The sequence below is a fragment of the Rhodnius prolixus genome, unplaced genomic scaffold, assembly GCF_049639745.1.
Source record: "Rhodnius prolixus isolate KJV_2025 unplaced genomic scaffold, Rpr scaffold_8, whole genome shotgun sequence".
NCBI lineage: Eukaryota > Metazoa > Arthropoda > Insecta > Hemiptera > Reduviidae > Rhodnius > Rhodnius prolixus.
Window position 1 is genome coordinate 18,507,254 of NW_027411593.1, and position 24,886 is coordinate 18,532,139.

The 24,886-nt window shown below is 33.5% G+C and overlaps 2 long non-coding RNA genes across 2 annotated transcripts; one reads left to right on the forward strand and one right to left on the reverse strand.

Annotated features, from left to right (window-relative positions):
- Positions 1-1,983: 1,983 nt before the first annotated feature.
- LOC141450983 (uncharacterized) lies at positions 1,984-6,419 on the forward strand. Its single transcript, XR_012456472.1, has 3 exons — positions 1,984-2,142; positions 2,254-2,323; positions 5,338-6,419. It is a non-coding gene; the product is annotated as an uncharacterized lncRNA (long non-coding RNA).
- Positions 5,673-21,419, reverse strand: LOC141450984 (uncharacterized). Its single transcript, XR_012456473.1, has 4 exons — positions 20,278-21,419; positions 7,814-7,926; positions 5,916-6,121; positions 5,673-5,810 (listed from the first exon to the last, which is right to left on the reverse strand). It is a non-coding gene; the product is annotated as an uncharacterized lncRNA (long non-coding RNA).
- Between the last annotated feature and the right edge of the window lie 3,467 nt (positions 21,420-24,886).

Sequence of the window (24,886 nt, forward strand, 5' to 3'; positions counted from 1 at the left end):
CCTCGTAGCTACGCCTCGTAGCTACGAGGCGTAGCTACGAGGCGATAATTAAGCCTTGCTGTAAATGTTTTATTAATGTTGATAAAGAAATTGAATCCGTGGAAATTAAAAAAAGAAATTGCTAAAATGATGGAAATGAACAACAATAATAAATGGAATCTGATAATGAAAAGAATTTCAGCAAGTTGTGCGGTGAGATTAAAATGTGAGAGTAAAATCTCGGCTGAATCCACAAAGAACATCATGTCTTTGGCTATTATTTATTACATTCCGGAGGAAATAACTATGGTTAATGCGTCTTCCATAAATGGGGACCAATTTCCGAAGTGGTTTGGAAGAATGACGTAGGAAAACCTAAGCCCCTCTTACTACAAACAAAGTGAAAAGTCACAAGTTACAATCTGCATTGTGTTATGTCAAATATTTTTATACTAGGTACTTTTACAATAGGTATTCTTATAGCACCAAGATGGCAAAAACGAATTGGTTTGTACAATTCTAAAGAATACCCGCGCAGCCTTAAGGAATTAAATTGTGTTTAACTTCATTTTATAAAATAATTTCATGAATTCAGGAAGAAAAGTCGACACAGAGCAACCATACTTTAGTTAGGATTGTCTCACATGTACATCATACGGAAACGAAACGATTATGGAATACAACATACCAAAATACAATAAACTCCCACTAGATCACTTAGATCGTTAACGATTGCACGGGTTTCAGAGAAACTGTTGTTTGGATACATGATGTTTATAGCTTCATCTGGACGATTGATTTTATGCTGAGTTCATTGCAATCCTTAAGTATAGTTCGCTGGAAATAATCAGATAACGAAGCGTTAATGCAGTAAGATTCTCGGATAGTCAGGTTGATTTAAAACCTCTGGAAAAGAGAATTTTCATCAATGTGGGTGAAGAAATGTAGGAAAATATTAAATGAATTAGAACGGAAGAAAACCGTTAGTATTTTATAGTTCGGATATCATCAAAGATCTAGGGGCAGTTGAAATGCCAAAGCTAGAACAAGCCTTCATTGGCCCAGAGCTCGTGTTGCACTCCACTGCAGGTTATTGGGTATCAAAGAGTAGGAATGAACAAAAAAAAAAAAATGGTCATGTATACAAACACAGTCGAAAAGGTTTGTACTGAATGTTAAGTAAAAGGATCTAAAGAATCTAGCGACGTTCATCATGGACATTCAATAGTGGCTCGCCACTTGATCAACATGAAGGTAATTTTACAGGTACATTGTCAAACAGTGAAGCTTGAGGCGTCCACAGAGTCGGTGGTGCACTACCTTGGGAAATGCCTTCAGTTTGTTTAAAACAGACTGAGGATCTTTGAAGTGAATGTAATTCAAGGGTATAATTTTTTAAACTTTTCAGTGACTGATTAGAAAAAGTACTAAAAGGAGACTTGACAGATTTAAAGTTAACTAGTGCGAAGATCAAATTTGAAAATTGGATAAAATTGTTTTCTATTGTGCAGGTTAGGAGCCTGTCCACAAATGCACATGTTAGTTTTCTATTAATCTAAGGCAGTGTGATTTAAGTAACATATTGAGGGTTAACCATTTTAGCAGAAAGCTTCGAAGGTAAACCTATATTTTCCAAATATCTGACATTCTTGCATATTCTACCCTTTATCCCTTTTGAAGTACTTTAATATTCAAATAACTCTTCTTATCACCCATAAACATGAACCCAAGTTATGTATATGTATTCACTTTTAAACATTCTCTTGATATGATCAAGTTTGTTCCGAAGACCTTCTGTTTCCTTAAAATGAAACTTCCTTGAATACTAATTAATATCATCTGAACAAAAAATAAATAAATGCCATCTAAAGGTAGAATGTTAATAAGGTAAACTGAAACATTTTATTTTTAAATTTCCTTAACATATTCTTTAATAGAACGAACTGAGTGTAAATTGTGAAGTTCCCAAGGTTGTCTACAATTGTCTGATTGTAACTGGTCGAGATCAATTATTATTTTACTGAGTTGACAGTTTGTGGTATTTTGTACATGATTGTAACCACGTACTAATAATAACGTTATAATAATGTATTTCAAAATGAACGCTACTCCTAAATGATTATGGTTCTTAGTAATTTAAAAAAAACTTAAATAAATACATAGGTGAAATATTACAATCAAATTTGATTTCGTTATGTGATCTATTTAATAGTTAGTTATTAACTTAATACTTTCACTGCTAACTTACTTAATTTCATTTTTTTATTTTTGTAGATTTCATTCAGTGTATATTGTTAAGGAAGTATCCAAAAACGTTCTTAAGATTTCTGAACCCTACCTTAAGGTAAGTGTACTTACAATTTTTACTTGTAAACTATTCAATTCCACTAAAATATAAATTATGTACTTAAAGGACTTAGGTTTGAATTTAGAAAGTCATTGAAGGCCACCTATAAGGTTTCCTTTTCAATGGTAAACAGAATTTTTTTAATTAAAATGAAATTCAATTTAAATTTTTTGTAGTGACTGTACAAGACTTATTAGTTTGCTTCGTATTAAATTTCTTCAAGTCTTGAGCCAAATGTTTTAGCGAATGAATCAGTTTATCAAAAATGTAAAATCATATTTTTCCTTTCTCAGCAAGTTGTTTTTTGCTGCTTATATAAATATATGAACCAAACCTTTTTAGATTAGTTTGATGAACTCAGACAAAAATGTTGAAGATTTATTTTTTGAGCTGGTTATTAAAAAAAAAAAGTTATATAAGCATTACATTTTTTTAGATATCCCCATCTTAATGTACTCTAAGCCGGGCAAAGTCAGCTCACAATAATAATAGCAAAGTACCAATGGAATTCTTGAACGAGAACGTGACATGAAACAGCCTCTGCAGCAGTATTTTGGGGAAATATGCAGATGATTTGCTTGAAAAATCTTTAGAAGGGGATGATTGTCATTTGCATCACAGTTAGAGGAAATATTGGGTCACTATTGTTAATGAAGTAAGTTCTATGATTCAGTGGGTTCTTATTTATATTAACCTCTCGTTGAATACCCAAATACCCAGGGTTTATGGAAAATGAAAAGACAGGAAAAGTTTTCCAAGAAGTAAATCTCGTATGAACTCGGAAAAATAAATATTTGACTAAGTATACAGAAACCAGTGTGACCAGTTGGAGAAGTACCAAGGCCTGAAGATAGTCGAGGGAAACTGAAGCTCTCAGCAGACTTGCTTAACCAGGGCCTAATGGGTTTATTAATTTGTGGACAGTGGTACTGTCGGAGCTTTACCCTTAAATCTAGTGAGTCTCTTCCCCTCAATTTTGCTTGATTGAAGCAGATAGCCTCTCTTCATATTCACAACCACTTACAGAGCGTGGAAAGAGTTAAACCGCTTGTAATCGGGGCTGCACCTGACAAAACTGGTCATTAATAAGTCTACGTAAATCTAGAATTAATTTTTTTGTTTAAATGCATTTTTCCAAATTAATCTGTCGCATATTTTATTAGCAAGTGGCGAATTTATTAATCCAGAATGCAAATTACTTTATCCCGATTATTCAACATGGTCTAGAGTTGATATTTTGCCCGCTAATTATCTACATTTTTATTTTATTTGTAATAAAATGTCAAGGTTAGGAAGGTTAAAAAATAATTTATTTTCTAAGCAATAATAGGTCTATTTTGCTGGTGCTTAAAAAACACTTACTGATTAATTGTAACCGATTAGAAGCAATAGTTATTTATTTTATAATTAATGCAATTCGTTTCAAAGCGAATAGTTTTGATATTAACCCTTGAAACGTTGTTGATGGCCAAGATTGACTTCAAAGATGCTTAAAGAATTTAGATATATATAAAACGAGCTAACTCTCGGGTCGAGGAATATATAATGTATCTTTGGTCTAAAATGTAAAGTAGTCTAAAAAATCTTGTTGCTATCCAATAGTCGATAATAGATTTATATTATATATTTAAGTCCTTGTTTTACTTCACATAACCCATTGCCTTTTAAGGAACCCGTTTCTGTAAAGTACTTATGCCCCTGTGGGTTTATAAAGTCTCCAAATGGAAAATCGAAGTTATTCATAGAAGAAATGATAGCGTAAACCTTTGGACATAGTGATGGCCTTCCAAATTTTTAATTCACACTAAACTTACTTACGCTTCCACTAACTGATCCTCTTTATGTTGACAGAGAATCCGAATATAATATTCAAATGCCTTCCGAAGTAGTTTATAAAAATTTGTAGGACTATATTTTAACTCTACATGATACCTCTATAAACCTCGGTTTGCACACTTACATATTCTTAGAAAGAATATGTACACTTTGAAAAAATGGCAAATCTCATAAGAATGCAATCAATATGAATAATTTTGATAAATACAATTAATACTTTGAAAAAGATATTTCTGCTCCTATTTACGAAATTTAAAGTGTTTTAAAAAGGAAATTTAGAAATTATATTAATTTAATTTATTTTACTAACTGCAATACATTTTTACTTTTACATTATGGGAAGGGATTAGCTGTATTTGATTCCCATGCGGAGGTCCCAGCTTCGAATCCAGGTGCCTTAGATTGTCTCTCCTTAGGAGCTTTTTACTGCCCGGTGATGGACAGTGTTGTCTATAACGAGAGCACACTGTCCGGAGACCGGCAATGTTCTGAAAGAAGCTTCAAGCGCCAATAACCTCAGGTATTAAATTAAATTAAATCTTTTTTTAAAAAAAACCTTTACATTATGACCCTGAATTTGTGTCTCTCACAGAAACAAAAAATATAAATGTACAATATAATAAATAAATTAAAAGATCTCTGAAGTACTTGACGACCTTTCGAAGTCTTAAAAAATAAATAAATAACATCGTGCAATGAAGAATTCTTTTTTTTTTTAAAAAAAAAAGACAGCTTTAGTTCGGCACCATAGTTAACTGATAGAGGAGACCTTGGAAGAGTAACTAAATTATATATTAGTTTCGATATTTTTGCAATTTATAAATTTGCAATTAACAAAAGATTGCAACTCTTCCTATTTAAATTTTTCTAATAAGATTCATAAGTAATAACTATATTTTGCCTTAAGTAAAGGAAGTAAATGAGACTATAGAAGTTGTAGGTCACAGTAAGAAGTTAAGAAGTTGAACATCATGGAAGTAAATCAACAATAAATGATAGTCCTTGGTTAGGCGGTTTATAAATCCATCAAATCTTTAACGATGTTAGGATGGTATAGAAAGTAAAAATCTATTTATTTATGTAACTATCATTTCCTATAACGATTTCAAGGGCAAAAAAATACTTGATATAACTTAATGAGTCTTCTAATTAAACTTTTTCTCTGTCTGTTGCAGGTTTATAGCATTAAATATGCAAGCTTAATGCAGTAGTGAACATATAATGCACGCACAAAAGGAGCAGAGAAGGATGCAGAGATAAAGAAAGGAACATTGAATATGCTGGGGCAGCCCTTAAACCAACAAAGAAATTTACATTTATTTACAGATCAAAATAATCTTTCCAATCTCAAAAAATAAAAGTAAAATATAAGTATTAATATAAAACAATTATAAAAATCTTATCTAATGTTAATAAAACAGTAAATATCTACAAATTAAACAATGTATAATCATGAAGATAATATGAAAGTAATGATAATAATCATCATAAAAGTGAAAATAAATAATGTTTTTGTTGAAATAAAGCTCTCTAAGTTTATAAACGTTAACGTTAAATATACGAAAAATAAAAGAAAAATTAAACTAAGAAGTGTTTTCTTGCTAGTCAAGTCTTCTGCTTCTGCTAGGTCCGTGCCACACTCCACTAGCTGTGACAGAAAATGAATGTTATTGATTTTTTTGAATATGAGATTCTACAGTCAGAAGAAATCAGGTAGTTGGATGTAAAGCCCATTTGAAATAATAGACATTACTATTTTTTTATATAAAGATGGCCGTGCTGAAGACATAATTACTCTCCTTGGTGTAAGCAACTGAATATTTTTTCTGTGGTCGCCGTTCAGAGAACGTTATCTCTCCTTTTTCAGGTTATAATAGGTAGATAGACAGCATTATTAGATCTTTCCTTGATTCTTATTCGGAACCATAGATTTTTTCCGAACAACTTTCCACTAAAAACCTGGCAACAAAGTTCGTCTTAATTTTTGTATAATTCAGTAAATATGTTTTACAACATTCAATGCTATAAGCAAGATAGATCAAAGTTACATTAAATTTGTACATATATATTTTCGCTCCAATTATTAGAACTGCTACATTTTTTTAAAAAATCATGAAACAACAAAGAACTCTAATGAGATCCATTTATGGCTGCAAATCTTACTTCTTTCGGTTTTTCTGGTTGTGTGCGATGTACCAAGGCAAACACTTAATATTTATAACCGCAGTTTAAAGTAAACTCCATACCTTCTCTTAAATAAATTGTTTGGGAAATGTATTTTAAATATGAAATATGATTTGAAGTGATTGGTTTATATGAATGAAAACAATAAAATAAAATCTTAAATAAGAGGTATATGTACATGGAGCAGACAAGATTTAAAGAATTTAATTTTTATGCTTAATGTTCGCAGAAAATTAAAATCTATTCAATGACACCTGCACTTAAGGTTTTTACATTATTAATAAAGGAAAGTAGAAGGAAGCAATTTACTGAATACACTTGGCCACGTGTAGCTATGCTCAATTATCCAACATCAAACTATTATTTTGCGATATAAAGGTAATTATTATTTTGTATACAATTATTGAAAATAACTGCATGAAGAAACTCTCCTTTCAAAACGATAATTTCTATCGTAATTCACCCATTGCACTCCTGGACTGCTGGCTTTGGCCTTTTTCCTTCTTCAGACCTTCATCTTTCTATCGCTTAGATGACATTACAGCTTTCTGAACACACAGATCGCTGTGGTAAAGGCAAGCAGGGGAGCGATTTCTTTCTAAAGAGCTTGAGCACTTTGTCAGCAATGTGAGTCAACTATTTGCTGGAAATGCTAAAAAAGTAATGTGAGATCTGTTATTTCAGGCGAACTTAACATCCATCTACCGACCAAATTTCTTGAACAGATACAGGTTGCTAACATACATCACTTTTATTCGTTATAATCAATATTGTTAACCAACGAATCATGGGAAAGATTTCTTTTATAGAAAATATGAAACTATTTCAAATTACAAGTTTGATTATCTTAAAGATTTGTTTTATTTCTTTTTTTGATGTCCATATGTTTCCTGTTAGTGAAATTATGCTTTATTGATTACACGCTCCGACAATTTCCTTTCTTGTAGTTGAAACAAACAAAAGATGTAGAGAAAAAAATGAATTAAATTCCAAGGATTCACTTCATCAAATTACCCATTAAATTGACAGCAATGACCGTCATACCTAATGCAGACATAAAACGCTGCTCATATATTTCAGATAGTTTTATCTATTGTTCAGTCTTAACTAGTCCATCATATTAGCCCATTACAGTTTCTTCTACTAGGAAGTAAAAGATCTCTTTTCCGTTTGCATGGAATTCGGTTACAAAAAGAGAATTGTCTAAATTACTGCAACATTATACAAGGTTTAATACGAAATATTCGGCGGCCATAACCAGTTTCTTTAATGAAACTTCTATTGTTATAAATAAAATTATATTTCCTATTGACAATTTATTTTTTGTTCGTGCTTAGAATGCTCATTGAGTTTTGAATATTAGGCTGTACTTTTTGTTTTTTAAATTTTATAATGACAAATAATACTTCATGCAGACTGTGTACGAATATTCTTAACATTTTTATATGAGGAAATGAATTAGCTTACTGGTTAGTGCACTAAACTTTAGTACGAGTGTTAATGGGTTCAAATCCAGCCAGCTGTTCTTAATGTTTTTCTTTCTAGGAGTATCTACGTTTAAATGTAACGTTCAGCATTGTCTGTAACGAAAGAGAATAGTTAGTGAAAACATGTATTGCCCAAAGAAAGCTCTAGAGGCCGATGTAGCAAAAGTTGAAGGCACCAAATAAGTAAATAAAACAAAAATAAATCGGTTATATTTATTTAGCATGAGAACTACCGGGTGTGAAAATCAATTTTGAAGTGCGTGAATGATGGGTCTGCCAGTGAATTGTTTTATTATTTAGGTTGATAGACAAAAGAGGCAAGATAGATTTTTTTAGAAGATTTTGTCCTCCTCAATAGAGGTTGCAAGGATCATTAAATACCAAACTAGTACTACAGTACTTTAGCGGGAATGTCACGAACTTAGTTTCTTCTAGCTTGGCCGAACGTCTACTACTTATTCCATAAGTCTTGCGACTTATGACCCTCCAAGAATGTTATCTCCTACTGCTGAAAGTTAAGGAATTTGTTTTTGAACCTTTACTGCCTATTGCATTTGGAAACTGCGTAAAAGTTGACGTATATCAAAGCGGAACAAAAAGGCAAAAGCTATAGAATCATTGATGGCCAATGTGATCAAGTTTTAAAAACTAAAGAATGCAGTAAAACATGGAGTATCACATCAGGTCCAAGAGGTAGGCAGTAAAATAACTACAAGTTATGATATCTGATGACAGTTGGGTGCGATATCGCCTTAACAAAATTAGCAGAAATTTTTGTTATGCTTGAGAATGGCTAAAAATAGTAGTCCAGTCAAACAGATGTATTTCAGACTGTGATACAAAGCATAGGCCTTCAACTGAATTCAATGACACTTAAAAGTTGTTCAGAGTGATACCCGTAGTACTACTTCGCGAAATTCTCTTAAATAACTAGCATCAAAGACAGTATTCCAGAAATAGTAAGCATTGATGACACTAATGGCAGAAGTATGTCATTGGATGATTGTTGCAAATTTGCCAAATCTTGAAGAAATACTGGCAACTTCAGACAGCATTTAAAATTATCGGATTTTCAGAAGAATGTGGTCAAGGTGCTAAAACATTTTCACCTCTACTTATCTCTTCTATCCTATTGAAAAAGTAGATTTTGTATATTTGCCTTTTTAGCATCTCATTTGTAACATATACTGTTAATTAAGTATCAAAGAATATTATTCTTAAAATGTAAGTTCTATTTATATATATCTTATATCCAGATAAACGTATTAAAAAGAGTAAATAAATACAAAATCCATAAATAATCCTGAGAAAATTGTAAAATATATTTAAATATTAAATAATTAATGAAATCTGAAAAATAATTAAACAAAGGTGCCTTTAAATCATGAAATAAAACTAAGAATAATTAGTAAACAAAAAAAAATGAAGGACAAAATTCTTATTTCAAAAATGTATCATGCGAAATTAAAAAACAAATATATGTACATGCAAAGAAACAAAATCATATTCCCTTCACTTTAAAAAAGAAAGAAAGAAAAAACAAGAATATTTCCTCAGAATGAATTAACTTTAAGTTTTCTGACACTAACAGGTGTCACTGTTTGTTACATTCTTCTTTAAAGTTAATTTTTTTTGTTGATTAACACGTTAATTTGTACTAATATAATAGGCCAAATAATTTAAAACAGAACGTAAAATTTATCTTGCTTGCATTTTCTAGTTTAATTAACAAAGGAAAAAGTTTTTAATGAAAGGTCCTTTTGAGTGTAAAAGAGAGATAGAAATTCTCTGAACCGAAAAGAGATCCACAGATCTGATTTTCTGTTTTGGTATCATTTCTGCAGTTAGCCTCAAGAAATGGGACATTTAAATCCGTCTAAATTAGATCTAAACGATAAAATCATAAAGTCTACGTGAAATGACATGAAGTGCCATAAAATTGACGCCTAAATAAAATAAGAAAATATCTAGAAAAAGTGATAGATCGTTTTGCCTTCAAGGTTGATGACTCTCCTCGAAGGGTCGGAAGGTTGTACTGGTTTAATATTTAACTCACGGATTTTATGTACGAGAAATGGTCTTTTTTAAAAAAGGGTTATTCCATTACAAGAGATTGTCTGAGTACTATTTCAGATTTAATGTTAAAATAACCTCAACAAGTTACATGATTTGCCTTAGAAAACAGGGACTATCTATCAACTCCAGGTAGATCCAGATAGTTTTATTTACTCTGATAGAAATATCATGAGACCCAAACCTTCTGCAATGTGGGACAAAACGTTTTAGTTAAGTAAACAGAGATGGAAAATAAGTTAAATTGGTCAGAACATGTCCACAGAGCGGTAATCTTCTTTTGGCAATATCACAATACTTAGGAGATCTCGCCAAAGATGATGTTACGGATATATTCTTTGATAATAAAGACAAAATTATTGTAAACAGGTTAATAGCAGTAAATGGGATCGATTGCTGGAATATTTGCCCTAATCGGGGAGTCACAAAATGCAGTAAATTTTTCAGTTAGACTTAGAGAAGAGTCCCAAAGAAGAAGGATAATTTAAATAAATTGTAGATGGATTACATAGAGAGAGAAGACTAATAAAGCCAAATCAACTGCGATTTAACAGATCTGTGACTCCCCTATGTTAAGTGTAGGTCATCGAATGTCAGTAAAATGTATAATGTATAAAGCCAGAGTTTGCCTGTAGTTTTTGCCCAAAAAAATGAGAAGTTGCACCCTGAAAGAGGTACCTTATTGCATTTAGTGAAAGATTTGTGAGTATTGAATATTTTTTGTGTGTTTTAAGGTTATGAAATACGGGTAATTTCCAGAAAAAGTGGTTACCAATTGAAGGAACAATGGATTAAGGGAATAACTCCAAAGACCAAAGTCAATGCCTATACTTACCAACTCAAAAACCCTCTCATTGTCAAGGCCATTATTTTTCAGTCTTTCTCAAACTTTTGCTTATTTTTTATTTTATTTTTTTGCACGATATTCCTTCAACCTCAATCAGATATCATAAATTGTAACCAGCTTACTGCCTACCTTTACGCCATTGTCTTTTCTTTAGTTTCCATGGTAATATTTGAAGATCATTTATGAAAATGTTTTCTACTTCTTCAGCCAAGTTGTCCATCTCATTTATGTTAAACATTCATCTTGGTTACGTCAGTGATAATATTTCTTTGATAAAGATATATATAAAAAGATATAAAGATATTATACCAGTTCTTTTTTTTTTTTCTTTCATCATGCAACGAAGCAAATTAACTTTACTATTGTCCTAATTATTATTAATTATTAGAGCGTTAATTCTGGGTTAATATCTTTATAATAACATTACATTTTCATAAAACAGATAACTGACAATTTTTGTAATAGTATTAGTTTGAAAATAAACGTTTTTAAAAAGAAAAAATTAGATTGGAAGGCACTTTTTTTGTTATATCCAGAAGTGCCAGAGGTTGTTGGCTTTTGAGTTGCGCAATCTACTTTTTTTTTTTAAAATAAAAACAAGTTTTGGAAGCTTTTAAGAAAGGAACACGATCGCTACAACCATTATAATAGTATTTCGGTTAAACTGAATGACGATTGATTACTTTGATAGACCATCTAAACTATCTGAAAGCAGCGTATACTAGATGTTTTCAAGATCATTAATTTTGTATTTTGAAACCTAGTGATTTTTTGTTTATAATTTTTATCTTAATGTATTTGAATTATTAGTCGAAAGATAAAAATTACTTTAACATTGTTTCCTACAGCTTAATAAGAAAGAACTTCATTGGCTACAGATTTGTGAAATTGAGTTTTAAAACTGTGTGATTTCAAGGAGAAGGGTAATTTTCAGCAGAAAAAGTATTTTTAGGGGCAATTATTTTCAAAAATTTACTTGTAATAAGAGACTTGTTGTTTTTCCCTTTATATGACTTCTTTATATTTCCGGAAAAGCTGTTTTTCCACATTTTAGTGGTCCCTTCGCATAAGAAACACTTCCACCTAATTGCAGCTTTGTGCCGACCGTGCAATGAACACGTTCGCTTTATATATACACATTACTTCAAAGATTGAAGTAATTATTTATTTTATAAAATAAGAAATATATACACATATTTTGTATTTTTCCCGGAGAAGTAACAAATTAAGATCCTCTTGTACCTAGTGAGCTGAGCTTCTAAATTGCTGGTTTAGTACGTTATAAATGGAAAGACTTAAATGTTAAATAGAAGATAAAAAACTGTTAAGACTTTGCAACAACTGCTAGAATAAAAATGGTTTGTAAATGAGTTGACCAATAAAGACGCAAGATCCTCGTGATCCTTAAGGAACTAGTTATTCCATTTTACTCTCAGGGGCATTAGTCACCAAGAAGTTGAGGGATAAATCTCTGTACTGGCCAGTTTTTTGACTTTTTCTATCAGTGAATGGTTCTGAGAGCTTAAAAATTAAGATTAATCTCTTCGTACATAATTTTAATTAATTAAAAAAACTTCTAATTAACCAAATTATGAAATAAAGAAGTAAATAACAAGACCAATAATTTATTTACGTAAGAAGAAATATTTTCAACGCAGTAAGCGAAATGTTATTGAATATTTATATTTGCGTAAAGCACGCTCCAACGGATAGAAGAATGAATAAATATACGATATTCGTACATAATTTTACTCAATAATACCAGAAGTAATGCATTTTTTTTTATTTATTTATGGCATTTTTATGAAACAAATATCTAAGTAATTTAAATCGACCAGCCGTGTTCTGTTCTGATTAGCGATAGATTACCTATTAGGAAATTCATCGAACTTTAAGTAAGTTAATAAAAAAATATACTTATTTTATTTCTATTTATAAATCCTCTTTTAAAATCGTGTTATACGAGGTGTGGCTATTAAATAACGAGACTGATGCTGCTACAGAAGAACTATGCATGCGCCAAACCCTAACGACCGACAGCTATGAAGTGTAAAGTCTTCTCTTTCGATTGCAGCGCCTCACGTGTTTGTAGAGAAATCTGTCTGACCGGAATCGTCGTTTGTGAAAGAAGTGTTAGTTTCGTTTTGCCGAAAACATGATACTGCACATGTAATAGAGCAACGAATTGTCGTGAAATTTCATATGAAACTGGGTAAAACCGGTACTGAAACTTATCTTTTATTAAAAGAAGTTTATGGCGATGAATATTTATCACGTGCGCGAGTTTTTGATGGTTCAAGCGTTTCCAAGATGGCTGAGAAGACGTCGGAGATGATTATAATTAATCAACATTACTACCGTGAGCTACTTGCTCAACTCCGTAAAAGAGTAAGGAAAAAACGATCCGATTTGTGGAAGAACAAGTCATGGGTTCTCCAACAAGACAACTCGCCGGCTCACACTGCATTGTCTGTCAAAGACGTTTCTAGCAAGTACAACATCCCAGTTTTAGGCCATCCTCCTTATTCGCCTGACCTGGCCCCATATGACTTTTATCTGTTCCCCAAAGTCAAATCTGCATTAAAAGGAACACGATTTCAGTCCGTTGAAGCTGTGAAAGAAAAAACGGCACGCGTCATGCAGGAGCTCACAGAAAAAGGGATAGAGGAGGGGTGTATATTGAAGGTAATAATAACTAAATATGTATAAATTTAAAATAAAATGTTTTACGGCAATAGTCTCGTTATTTAATAGCCACAACTCGTACAGTCACTTTTCTTGCAGTTTAACCCTTCTTTATAAAAATAAATCACGTAAATGCATATCCCTTTCCAGGCTTCATTGTATTGTCTCAGATTTTAATGCCTCAATCTTTTGCACTAAAAAAAAAGATGCTTATAATAAGTATGTGACCTTAATTATAATAAAATAATTCTTTTACACCCACCATTTACTCAAGGCTTAGTTCCATCCGTCTTTAAATTGCTTTAGTCGTTCTTTACTCAATTTTCTTTGCCGGAGAAAAATTAATAACTTCGCTCTGGTTGAAACTGGAGTGCTTTTTATTTTTATTTTTTAGCTCAATGATTTCATGAAGAGAACTCCAGATGGCCTGAAGGCTATTATTGTCAATCTTCAAGGCTTAAAAGTTAATCAAAGTATAATGAAGAGTAATAATAATAACAATTTGATTTGTCCATTGTTAACGCTAATTTTGTTGTTTTTTTTATTTAAATACGTTCGCGTATAACAATATTTATGTTTAGCGTCTGACTCGCAAAATTTTGCTGTTAATTAGGTTGTTCAAAGATTTAACCTAATTATAAGAAAAATTAATAAATGATTTCTTAATTATTGTACATTATTGATTAGGTCCGGAACATTTCCTGAATTATGAATCAATTTAAAGTGGCCAAGGGCTTTTTTTTTTTTTTACAAAATAGATGCTACTAATGATCATCATTTCATTCAGTCAATCGGAACAAAAATCCTAGACTTGGAAGCTATGTCCTAGTGATACAAATCGGCCAGCTGGAACTGTGACGCTGCTGCTGTTGGCGATTGTCTGGTAAAGAGAGGGTAATGGGGAGGGAGTTGTACGATTAGATTCGCAAACCGGAAGGGCCGCCAACATAGCACAGTCTGACAAACCACATAATTGCTAAAAGGCAATCTATAGAACCAAAAGTTTTATTTAATGAGCACGTGACCAATGCAGGTTACGTTCTAATCATAACGTTGGCCATTCTCCAAGTGAATTAATTAATCTTAATAAGTTACATAAAGCAGTTTATGTAAATCAAACTGAACACAAAAAAAATAAATATTTAATAGTTTTCGGAGGATATATAGCATAATTAGAGGTTCATTTTCCTTTTAGATAAATATGAATAAATATTAAGCAGCGAGAGAAAAATTCAAATTAATTAAATAGTAAGGATTAAAGATTGGCGAGGAATCGGTCAAACAAAAAACAACTCGTCTTTTTGCCAACGTTTCGACAAATATATTGTCCTCTTCAGGGCATGGCTATGCGGGTTGGTTGAGTTACAGATAACTGTGCGCCTACACGCCCTGAAGAAGGCAATATATAGAGGGCTTGCAGCAGATAAAAAAGTAGCTTAACAAATTCAAACAGGCTAATATATCTAAATCCTTAACACCCTAACAGATTAACTATTGAATAAAAATGGTTCAAAATGAAATTCAAGGCTACTAACTAGGTAATGGAACGACCTATGATGACCGCTGGTGGTTTAAGCGGCGGTTGGATGTGAATTGGTAGTTTCAACATGAAAGAATTCAGCTGAGCATTTCTTTTACTGCAATTTTATAATAAACTATTTGTAAATTTATTTATTATGTTAATACTGAATTTCGCTGGAATTGTGAATAGGTATAAGCTATTTCCTGATTTACCGCCCATTTTCGTGACGACCTTGATTGCGTCATAAAAAGGTAGTGCTAATATTTTTAGCGAAAATAGGTTTTCTAGTCTGTGAAAAGCTTCCTAATTTTCGGTTGATGTGCAAAACTCTAAAGAGGTTGTCAAACATTTTAGATTGGTGAGGCGATGAACTGATTCTAAAAACGGAGACCTCGCTTCTGTTCTATCGGGCGACTTCCCAAACACTAACAGCCCTTAGGGCTTTTAAGCTGGCAAGGAAATTTACTTAGGACCTGCTTGTGTCATTCAAGATCATCCCATTCTCTGTTGCTTTCGCGGGTAGCTGATCCAGACTGCTTTGATTCAGATTTGTGAAAGTTATTATGAGAATCGAGGACCTTATAAATAACTACTTGAGGATTGTCACTGTAAGCCACTTTTCTGTACAGGAGTTGGTTAACCTAGAGTTCCTGGTCAGACTGGAGGATATGGCAACCTCTTTGCCACCGTTTCAAACGCTAGTTGGCAGCATGATATTGCTAGCAAGTCAATGCCTGAGAAATCATGTTTCAAAACAACTGGTATGTACCCTAGATCCTTAAAGAAGAAAGAGTTGATCCACTAGGCATTTCAAGAGGATGTTACTGTTAGCCGTTTTGGTTTTAGTGTCTATGGGAACAGAATCACAATGCACCAATGAATAAAATCTTTTGAGTTATAGACTAATATCTGCTGAAATTTTGTAATTATAATCATCGCCGAAATCTACTACAAACACAATTACAAAACAAATAAAATTTGATGCTGTTAAAATATAGTTTAATTTAAAGTAAAGTAATGCCTATTTTTTCAGTTGGCCTTTACGTCTAACCACCCTGTTAGGTGTAGTGGACGGAAACGACTAGCAAACATACTTTACTGTAAATTTCTTTTATTAACAATGAAATAAAATCCAAGTCCTAAGACCGAGAATCGTACCCAGCACCACAATACATATTAGCTTTACAGGTCTCGCCTCTTGCAGCTGGCGCCTATAAGTAAAAATTAATTTAAATATACATGTTGCTATAAATTGAAAATACTAAAAGCCAGCGTTGAACTTGGTAAATACAAAATGATACAATCTCTAATCCAGCGTTGGAATTATTCAACTTAAATTTTATGATCTCTTCACACATATCAAATTTTATTGAACTGAATAAAGTTGAATATAGATGTAATTTTGCAATAAACTCTCACTAATAACAATAAAACAGAGTTTGGTATTAGCACTAAACTTGGAAGCTTGAGGGCAACATGTAGATATGGATGTACACAGTGGGGATTGGCTTTGAAGTGTGCTGCCGGCTACATTCTACATCTCCCTGGCCATGTACCTAACGTGTAATCTATATTACTAATTAGATGCAGTTTAACTAACTACCTCGTTATATTTTGGGAGTTAGGCCCATGAACAATCATGGCAGTGTTAACATTCACTGTGTATAATGTGGTTTAGGTTATTTGTCAATATTATTAATTAATGCAAATATTGGTAGGAAAACAGTATTTCTAAATCCAAACTATTGTAGAATTTTGTGTCAGCTTGTAAGAAATAAAAAAATAAATAAAATAGATGCGTTAAGGATCGTTAATAGATCTGGATCTGTGAAAGAAGTTCATAATCCTAAGGAGTACGTAGCTGTCAGCCATTTTATTATTTTTTATTTTTTTAAACTGAGGTTATTGGTGCCCGGAGCTTGTTTTAGCGCACTGCCGGCCTCCGGACAGTGTTCTCTCTTTACTAGACAGTGAACTGTGAGTGAGGAATAGAAAATCTAGGGCCAGCAGCTTGATTCGAACCCGAGATCTCCGCGTGGGAATCCAATACGCTAACCGCATAGCTAATCCCTTCCCTATTATTATTATTATTTTTTAATGATTTAAGGCGCGTCAATATCTAAGGTTATTGGCGCCTGGAGATTTTTTCAGTGCACTGCCGACCTCAGGACAATGTTCTTCTCCATCACCGGACAGTAAGCTGTAAGAAGCTCCTAGGAAGAGAAAATCTAAGGGTCAGCAACTGGATTCAAACCCGGGACCTCCGCGTGGGAGTCCAGTATGCTAACCGCATAGCTAATCCCTTCTTTATTATTATTAGGGAGTTTACAAGTGCCAAGCAATAAAGACCTCCAAGATGTAAATAAGGTGGTAATAGGCACATGAGAGGAGTCATCCCCAGTTACGAGTCTTTCCAAAAATGAACACTCCTTTCTGACATCCAGCGCCCGGAAAATCGTGGGTCCAGCACCGCTTCAGATTTCAAGACGGATTTTTAGGAAAAATCTTGGCATCCTTATAGTTAACCAAAAACTATACTCATTACTTTCACCTCCAACATTCACTTAGGGCGCAGAGATGTGTACAACTTCTTAGCTAAACCCTAGGCAATCTCAAGCACTTAATTTCACACATAAACACCCAACTAATTCATCATTGTAACTTATGTGAGGCTTAAAAGCTATAACTATTACAGACCCTTAAGGAAGCCATAATTAGGGTGAACATTTATAGCGTAACGTAATGCGGAACAAAAAGCGTTCATTTTATGCAAATCCCAAGTAAAAACGTGTACGTGTAATTTTTTTCCCCCTTTAAAATGTTTTTTAAAAAAGAAAATTTAAAAAATATTCATTTCTTATTTTATACACTTAAATAGTAACCTCTTACAGGACTGGCTTTTCAAATGGAGAATCAAAACCAACGTTACGAAGTCAAAGTTTATAGTATTTACTCTCAGACAGAAAATCCTACCTCCTAGACAAACGGTTGACAAGGAATCCCCATACTAGACTGAAAAGACAAAAAACTAACCAACGCTACAAACTTCTCGCCAGACTACTTGACAAACGATCTAAACTTTTTTTTTTTTTTTTGGCATTAACTTACACACTATATAGCCATTTACGTTAGTAAGATTTTTAGGGAAGTTTTAATTATTAGTATTATTATTGTATATAAAACTCGTTTTTATAATTCATATAAAAAGTGACTATTGCTTCTAATACCTCTATGTTCTTGCTTAAAATGATTGTATTATAATTGAAGGGACATGTTTCATGTTTAGTTATTATATTAAAGAGAGGGTCTCTTGCAGTTCCATAGTACGGGCATATCATCATCGCATGTTCTAGATCTTCCCAAACCCCACATCTGGGACATAGCGGAGAGTTAACTATTTTTAACTTATTCAAGTAGGCTCTACATATAAGGTGATTGCTTCGTATTCTGCATATACTGGTCACTGTTGATTTACTAACTGACATTTTAGCAAACCACGGGCGTCTCTTTAACTTGGGGAATAAAAGTTTATAGAATCTTCCTTTCTCTTTGTTATTGTTATACTGTTTTTGCCATATTTCTGTTATGGAAGATCTAATAGTTGAGGTGAAATCTTGGAATGGAATTTTTATTGTTAAGAGTTCTCCATTGGTAGCGGCATCCTTGGCCAGCTGGTCTACTCTCTCATTATATACTATCCCAGAGTGTCCCTTTATCCATCCAAAATTTATCAATTTCCCCAATGATTTGGCGTTATTTAAGGTTTCCATTATATGAACTATTAAATGGCTGTTAGTGGAAGATACCGATATACTACTTAGTTTAATTAAAGCGCTTTTACAGTCGCTTAGTATCGTGAAATTTGTATTATCCATTGTTAATATGTATTGCAAAGCCATAAGGATAGCCACCAATTCAGCTGTGAACACAGATACATTTTCATTTAATTTGTACTGAAACGAGTGGTTTAGTGAGGGGATATAGCCCGCAGCACCAGCGCAGTTATTATGTTTACTTAATATCTAAACTTAACCTGCATAACAAAAGACTCTTATACCTGCTGCTACTGCGACCCATTTGGTCATACGGCATCGAAGTATGGGGATCGACTAAGCGTTCCAACTCACTACGCCTCCAGGCATTACAGTCAAAAATACTTCGAAAACTTCTTAACGCTCCGTTCTATGTAACTAACCGCACTATCCATAATGACCTCAAAATCCCTTTCATTACAGATCTTGCTAACACTCTTTTTCTCAAATTTCATTCCTCTACAGCAGCTCATCCTAAGCCTCTCATAGAACACCTATCTTCCTCCACATTACCAGGTAATCCTCTAAGGAGATTGAAGAGAAGATGGCCTCGTGATCTTCTCTTATCGTGAGAGCAGTATAGCAAAGCACGTTACTGGAGTGGCACCACTGGCCTTCTCCACTCGTGATTTTCACGTATTTGTTTTATCAGGTACCATATTTGCTTGTTGCAACAATCGTTAAATATATTCTTTTTGATAAACATTGATAAATATAAATAGGAATACAAAAAATATAAATATAATACGTACATGATATGATGAATTATCTAATACGGGGCATTTTCTGGGACATAATACGGGACATTAACCTTTAACCCGAAACTGTCCCGGAAATTCCGGGACGAATGGTCACTTAAGCCATAACAAATCTTTAAATTTGGAGTGAATTTCACTTTAAATAAAGTCGCAGTGCAGCAATAAACCGAAAAATTATAAAAACTGGACCTAAGCTTTGGATTAGTTGCAGATGAAATTCCTTAAAATTGCAATCCATAAAACATGCAAAAAAAAAATTACAAAACGGAGAAAGTCGCTAGTTTTATCGATAATTGTACCGTTTGTATCTATAAAGGTCAATGCATTTCAAGGTCACCAACAGATCAAAGGTTATAACCAAGGATTTCTGATAGTGAAGTAATCCTGAATGATCATAAAAAATAAATAAATAGAAAAGGGTGGAAAATATTTGATTAGTAAATTGACCGTAGGGTGCCAATTGTTTTAGTTCTCTCAATTTTTTGCTTAAAAAAATTGCAAATTTCACGTCCTTCCAGTTGTCTATCAGAAATATTTTACTGTACAGTAAAAAAAGTGCATAAAAGTTTGCAAATGAAGGTGAAATGTGAAATATTTGAGAGAAAATAGAAAATTAGCAATGCAATGTGGAAATTTCCAATTTACCTAATCTGACGAAAATGCCAAGAAGAATAATATAGTATTGCTTGTGTTTGAAAAAATAGAAAGAAAAATATTGTAAATTGATTGATTTGTAAATTTAATTACGTTAATCCATCCATCAGTTTGGTTTCAGAAGCTGCCACTCGACGATCCATCGTGTTGTAGACCATCGCTTCTTCACTCGAACGAAAACAATACTGCGCTGGAATATTCCTCGATGTATCGCAAGCCTTTGACCGAGTCTGGCACGAAGGTCTACTGTGGAAACTAAAACACATCCTTCCTAGCACTTATTACCTCATACTCAGGCTCTTATCTCTCTGACAGATTCTTTCCAAGTTCTTCAAGGCACTACACACTCTTCCATCTATCCTGTACTTGCTGATGTACCACAGGGAAGTGTCTTAGCTCCTCTTCTTTACACAATCTACACTGCCGACTTACCTTCTAACCTTAATACCTCTATTTACACCTTCGCTGACGACACTGCCATTCTCTCCACACACAATCTGACCCTATCCACGCAGTACGCTCACTACAGTCCCACCTTCACTCAATAGAACCTTGGTTAGAAAACTGGCGTATAAAAATTAACCCAACTAAATCTAAATACATAGTCTTCACACTCAAACGTCAAACTCCGCCACCTGTCTTCTTACATCATACACCTATCCCACCAGCCGACCATGTGCGGTCCTTGGAATGTACCTAGACAAGAGACCTACCTGGAACCCCCAAACGAGACTTAAACGTACCGATCTAAACATACGATACAAACTTCTAGCCAGACTACTTGATAAACGCTCAAAACTCTCACTACAGAACAAACAACGACTCTTTACAGCTCTTCTCACACCAATATGGGACTTACGGACTCGGAACTTTACCGGAACAACTAAAAAATCAAACATCAATAGACTGCAAACACACCAATCCAAAATAGTAGACGCTCCATTCTATGTTAGCAACCACACAATACATACAGATCTCCAAATTCCACTCATCTCCGAACTTGCCAAAATCAGATATAAAAATTTTCTCCAAAAACTCTAATTTCATCCCAACCCTTTAGCTGCAAACTTGACTTCAACTCCTCCAATCTTCGAAGACTGCTGAGGCGCCGTTGGCCCCGTGACCAACTGGGTGACTAATGGCGGCCATAACTGGATGATCGTCATTCACGTCTGCCACGTTATTTATATACACTTATCTCATTTACCTATTGTACCCTGTAGGTACAGGTGTAAATTTCAATAAAAGGATAAATAAAATATATTTAAAAAAAAAAATACGTCGATAAATTTGATTATATCAAACCTGATCGATAATGAGGACATCAGAACGAAGATTAGAATTATCTACCATCAAAAAACATTGGCTTTTAATTCGGCTTTGGTACGAGGGTCGTTTGAAAAGTCCGTGCAAAGTCAGAGAGATAGCACCACTGTCGCGTATCGAGGTTATGTTTAGTTAGTAGCATCTCTTGGAAGAACACACACCAAGTTTCAGCCAGATCGGTCTATTTCTTTGTGTTTGACATTCGTTTGAATCGAGGAAATCGAGTGATTTTCAAAAAATGGACGAAAAAGAATTTCGTGTGTTGATTAAACACTACTTTATGAAAGGCAAAACGCCTCAGGAGACTAAAGAGAAGCTTGATAAACGTTATGGTGACTCTGCACCTTCGATTAGAACAGTTTATAAGTGGTTTCAAAATTTTCGGAGTGACCATATGGGTACAAGTGACGCTGAACGTTCTGGACGCCCTGTTGAGGTTACTACTCCAGAAATCATTGATAAAATCCATGATATGGTGATGGATGACAGAAGAGTGAAGGTGCGAGAGATTGCTAGTGCTGTGGGCATCTCGAATGAACGGGTACATAATATTTTGCATCAACAATTGGACATGACAAAGCTATCCGCAAGATGGGTGCCGCGATTGCTCACGCTTGACCAAAAACGAAATCGTGTGAAGTGTTGCAAGGACGGTTTGCAGCTGTTCCAGAAGAATCTGCAGGACTTTAAGCGTCGTTTCGTCACTGTGGATGAAACATGGATACATCACTACACTTCTGAGACCAAAGAACAATCTAAACAATGGGTTACCAAGGGGGAATCTGCGCCAAAAAAGGCGAAGACCGTTCCTTCGGCCGGAAAGATTATGGCGACTGTCTTTTGGGATTCGCAAGGAATAATCCTCATCGACTATCTGGAAAAGGGTAAAACTATTACAGGTGCATATTATTCATCGTTATTGGACCGTTTGAAAACCGAGCTGCAAGAAAAACGCCCACGATTGGCCCACAAAAAAGTCCTTTTCCATCACGACAACGCACCAGCTCACACCTCAGCAGTTGTGGTCGCAAAATTAATGGAAATATGGTTCCAACTCGTTTCACATCCCCCCTATTCTCCAGACTTGGCTCCCTCGGACTACTATTTGTTCCCCAATATGAAGAAATGGCTGGCGGGAAAAAGATTTTATTCAAACGAGGAGGTGATTGCAGAAACGAATGGCTATTTTTCAGACTTGGACAAATCCTATTATTCGGAAGGGATCAACAAACTAGAGCAGCGTTGGACGAAGTGTATAAGCCTAAAAGGAGAGTATGTTGAAAAATATAAAAGGTTTACCCCAAAAAATTAAGTAGTTTTTTTTTTTGCGCGGACTTTTCAAACGACCCTCGTAGATGAAAATCAGCAGTTTTTAGTAGTAGCTACATAAAAGACGTGACGATCAAGAGCGATTAGAGGCAATCCCTGCAAAGCCTCATAATCCCCTTTTCTTAAAAAAAAAAAAAACTACTTTTTCGCAATCACTTTTTTGAGAGGACCTCAAAATTGGTTAAGGAGAATGAAAAATTTAAGTCAAAAATTCAACATTATCGCATTAATTTTCTAACCTAGTTAAGAGTAATTAAAATTAAAAACAACATGGAGGAAATATAATATGGTCACATATTTTTTTACAGGAAACGGAACTATTAAGTAGGAAATAAGATTAAAAACTGGACCGAACAAGGTTGAATCATTCAAGAGGGCTACACAGATTAACTCGTTTTAGATTGTAATGTGGAAAAAAAATAAATTTATTGCTTAGTTTGTTAAAAAAAAAATGGAGAGGCGTGCCACATTGAATGCGTTTATACGGCCATGGATTTTTACTGTCGGAAGTAAAGGAAGACGAACGATCCATTACTTCCCTGAAATGGACGGCAACCAATTGAAGTTCTGAGGGACACTTTGTGAATAACACTTTTATTTATTTTTTTAATGACTTCAATTAATTAAAAAAGGATCAACATCGATCAAGAACTGGGTTAATTAATAAATTCTTTCCATAGCAGTAGTATAGAAAAGTTTATTTTTTAAGCTATTTATATTTCCCCAATAAAACTTTATTTTTTGAATATTATCTTAAAAAACACAATCTAAACCTTTGTCAAGGTTCTAACTCTTCAAACTCAAAAAACACACTAAAAACTGTAAACTTAGAGGGAAAGCCTGTCACTGAGAACTGTTCCAAAATGAATTTTCTTAGCAAAAATGTTAAAATTTGAGAGCTTTCAGTTGAGGAATCTACTTAAAAACTCAACTTTTAACACTCCAAAACAGTGCACAAGAGATAAGACCGTATATTATACTAGACACTTAGGAAATCTACTCAAATCTCCTCGGTAGAACATCTGAATAAATTTTCAAACCGGGAAAAGCTTTACAAACGTAAGTATTTGCATTTTTGTAATCATTACTCAAAATGAAAAGAAACTCGTTATCACGGAATTTAAGAAAAAACTCCGAATAATAAAAAATCTAATTAGCATAATGACCTTCTCATAAAATTTTACTTAATTTGAGTTTTTACTTATTTTTTCTCTACTTCGAAGAGAATCTATTGTTACCGCTTAGCAGATTTTCGATTTTGAGTTACGCGCGTACAGTTTATGAGGAAAGAAGTGGATGCACTTTTTGTTTAATTGACTGCTCTAGGATGTGATATCACGTTCAAGGCCACTGGATAGCCTATGTTGTTGAATTCAGAGTGATTCCGCCATTAGGTTACCATGTAATTATTGCACAGATTGGATAATTCACGACATTTAACTTCCAATTACCTCTTCAATTACATGTTTATTCAATAATGCATGAGAAACAAGCTTCCACTGAAATGCAATCAGCCATATTAACATGACAACATGGAGGACTTGAGCCAATCAAAGTAAATTTATCCTTATTTTTACTTTACAAAAAGTAAAACTCTACTTAAATACTTTTTTAACCGCACATGAATAATATAAACCAAAAAATGTTTTTCAAGGTTTTCTTTGAAAAAGGTACGCCGATTTTCATCAAATTTGGTCCACTAATTGTATATTTTTAGATCTATATCTTTAGTCTAAATATATTTGTTCTTTTATGGCTCGATTATGTTTAATGATTTTAAATAAATAAAGTTTTTATTAATTATAAAAGAAAAAACAAAGAATTTTCTAATTCATTTAAAATACGACTCGTAATGAACAATGTTCGCTAAAGACATCTCAGAAGTACAAGTAGCCGACACTGATCAAAGTTGATGGTTTTTTTCTTTTAATACAAAATAATTGGGGGCCGCTAAATCACCTGTTAACATAAAATAACAGGATATGGGCGGCTAGTGAACAAGTTGTAGTTAGCTAAGTCTGTGACTGTTAGTTAATATACTTCAGCG